We start from the raw sequence: 3,490 nt of genomic DNA, 5'->3' as shown, positions 1-3,490 counted from the left end.
TTTATCAGGATGTAGTGGATCTACCTGTATGGGTCATCCAATTATCTTCTCAGTTCCTTACTCTATGCCTTACCTCTGCGGTTATATCATTTGTAACCAGCTTATAGATGACTTTACTGCTAATGTCTACATATAAGTGAATACATACCAGATTTGTCTTTTAGAATGTGAAATAATTCATTCAAGATGATTTATTTTTTAGCTCAATTCATGAACTTGGGAATTTAGTGATTTAATTTTTTTATTCTTTTTTTTATTTTTAATTAAAAATTTCCACCTCCTCCCCTCCTCCTATTTCCTTCCCCTCTCCCCTCCCTCTCCCCCTCTCTCTCCAGTCCAAAGAGCAGTCGGGGTTCCCTGCCCTGTGGGAAGTCCAAGGTCCTCCCCTCCTTCTTCTAGGTCTAGGAAGTTTTTTTTTAAAAGAGGTATAAGTTTATTAGAATCTTTAAAAAAAAAACCCATAGCTACAGAATATTGCAGAATGACTTATTTACAAGTTTCATGCTAGGATTTAGATTTTAATTAGCTTTTCAAATAAAAACTTTTTCTTCTAGAAATATCAGCATTTCAAATATTTTGGTATAAGATCAATGGCAACATTAAATGAATGACCCAGTTAGAAGCAGATTAACTAATTCTCTTTAAAAGCTTTAAATGGAAGCCAAGATGCGTGGCTCATGCCGATAATCCCAACAGTTGACATTTGTGAATTCGAGGCCACCCTGCCCTAAAGAGAGAGTTTCAGGACAGCTAGGGCTACAAAGGGAAACCTTCTCTCAGGGGAAAAATGCGTTAAATGATAACTATTGTTTAAACATTCTGGCATTTTCAGACAATATCTTTTCTTACACAGGCAGACATGAAAAACTAAAACAACACAGGAATATTGCTCCACTTAAACACATGCTCCCATGTACTGTAAAGGTTGAGTTAGGGTTTCCAGAGCTTCAGGAGTTCATTTTCACCCTAGGTGGTAATCAATTTCTGATGTGGGTGGTGTGCAATTTCACATCATTCTCATGAACCATTAGAGTTTTCTCCAGGTTTCTAGTGACTGTGCTGAAGCAGTAGAGCACAATGTCCTCTTTGATATAGTAGATTGACTCACCACAGGGGAGAGGGCACATCAAATGAAGTCACCATCTTCTTTATTACCAGAACCAAATCTCTGACAGTCTGCCCCTACACGTTCATGATGATCACTGTGTTTTATCGGTTGCATGAAATGAAGAGCTATGAATTTTTAGGAAGCACAGTCATGCTACTGATAGTAATATCTGTCCCTGTAGTACTATCCAGAGATTTAAAGGTATTTGAACATTCTGTGCTCTTCATAGTCCATACCTTCACAGTGCCACCAGAAGACACACTAATAATGTAGTGTCCACCTTGTATAAATGTTGCCTCATTAACAAAGAAGAAATTATTTCAAATTCCTTTGGTGTTTTCTCAGATGTTAAGCCATATCTTCTTTTTCTTTGGTCAAAAGATGCACTAAGGATCTCACTGCTTTACTTAGAAAAGCTTAGACAGGTGACACCTTTACTATGTGACCTTTCAAATCTTGTTAACCACTGTCCATCTTGACTCTTCCACACCTGATAATTCCATCTTGGGCTCTAGGTGCTAACATTTCAGTATCTCTGCTGAAACACATACAGAGGAGAGAACAATCAATTATCATGAAGTTATCCTGGGACTGATACTTAAGATCCTTCCTGATATTTTCAGGAGTGAAGTTTGCCATTTCATTACATCCATCAACAGATCCAGTGATGAGATACTGACCATTTTGAGGGAACTGAGCACACTCCACATGGAATTTCTGACCAATTTTAATATGCCTCCTCAGTTGTGTGGTAAACTTTTCTTCTTTCACGTCTTTGACAGCTGTTTTGTCTCAAAACACATCTATGATCACACGAGGAGGAACCAACCCCTGGTTCCACTTCAACACCTGTCCCAACAATGCCATGAGACAAGATGGAGGCACCACACTGACTTCTCCAATTAATGCCTGGGCAATTACTACTCTCTTTTTCTCTTGGCTACATTCATCTGGATACACCTCACCAAAAATAGCAGGACCTGGTTAGAAGGTTTTCCCAAAGAATACAGTCCTCTAGTTGTGTTAGCTTTAACATAATGATGGGGACTGTCTATCTCAGTGGCCTGTCAATACTCAATTCACAAAGCTCTATCAATTCCAGAACAACCTGTTCATAGACATCGACAAAGGTCTTGACTGGAAATTCCAGACTGTATAGTTTGTAAAACAGTATCCTAATGGTCACTATTAATATCAACCACAAAACTTCCAATTCTATCCACAATATTCAAAGAGATAGTAGTCTCCTATAAGGTAGACAACACCTGATGGAAACTGTTCTTCAAGTACTGCATGATAAAGCGAATTACACTAGAAGACTTGATTTCAATAAACATAGAGTTATGACTCCAGGTCCATATCCTACTCAGCATATACTCTGTTAGAAAACACTTCGTGACACCTCCAGTGACCCCCCATGATTTAATTTTTTCAACTTCATCTCACCCATGAACTTTCTAATTAGTACACCAAGACTTTTGGTACATATGTAGACAAATTTGTTTAAAATTTTTTCTGTGTATAACTCAATTTCTCTTTTCCTAACTACTGCTTTCCTTTACCCCAATTTTCCTTGTCGGCAAGTTTTAATTTCTGCTGCCTTCAAGTACCAGCAGTGACTTAGATGCACCATGATCTAGAAGAAATTATAGGGTTTTCAAATTCGTAATCTTCTGTTCTCCCTTGAGTCCTAGTATTGAGGTTTACACTACTACATCTGGTTCTCACTTCCTACCCAATGATTGTGAAGCTCATGTCTAGTTGATAAGGTGGACAAAGAGTCTGGTGGTTAGTTGTAGCAGTTCTACATTGATTCCCTAATGTGACTTTGGAAATTATCATTTAAAATTTTGTAGATATAAAATTTAAAGAATCTAGTGTCTGGTTTTTAAGCAAATGGCCTTCTGGATTCTCAAGTCTGTGAAATGTGCTAGTTTTGATCTTAGCTTGTAAAAGGAGTTTTCTCTCCCTCCTGCCAGTTTACAAATAAACACTCAGAGGCTTATATTAATTATAAAATTTGGCAGATGCCTCAGGCTTATTACTAATCAGCTCTTACTTTTAATTAACCATTTCTATCATTGTGTATTATATCATGAGGCTCCTGATTGCTACCTTACATCTTGCTTCTTCAGCAGCTGCTGGCATGCCCCTCAACTCCATCGGCTTTCTCCTTCTCTTCAGTTTGGCTTTCCTGCCTGGCTATATTTTGCCTTGCCATAGGCCAAAGCAGCACTATTTATCAACCAATAAAAACAGCACATATTTGTGGCATACAGAAGGGCATCCACATTTGTAGCTCAGCTGGGAAAAGTTTTTTTGTACAAACTTAAGAAAAAGCAACATAAATGTCTAAGAGATAAAAATTTAAACTCTACTTAA

At 37.7% G+C, this 3,490-nt stretch overlaps 1 pseudogene; it reads right to left on the bottom strand.

Moving 5' to 3' along the window:
* Positions 1 to 930: 930 nt before the first annotated feature.
* On the bottom strand, positions 931 to 2,445 carry LOC130884290 (WD40 repeat-containing protein SMU1-like; annotated as a pseudogene).
* Between the last annotated feature and the right edge of the window lie 1,045 nt (positions 2,446 to 3,490).

Source organism: Chionomys nivalis, chromosome 11 (genome assembly GCF_950005125.1).
Source record: "Chionomys nivalis chromosome 11, mChiNiv1.1, whole genome shotgun sequence".
NCBI lineage: Eukaryota > Metazoa > Chordata > Mammalia > Rodentia > Cricetidae > Chionomys > Chionomys nivalis.
This window is presented reverse-complemented; position numbering and strand designations above follow the sequence as displayed.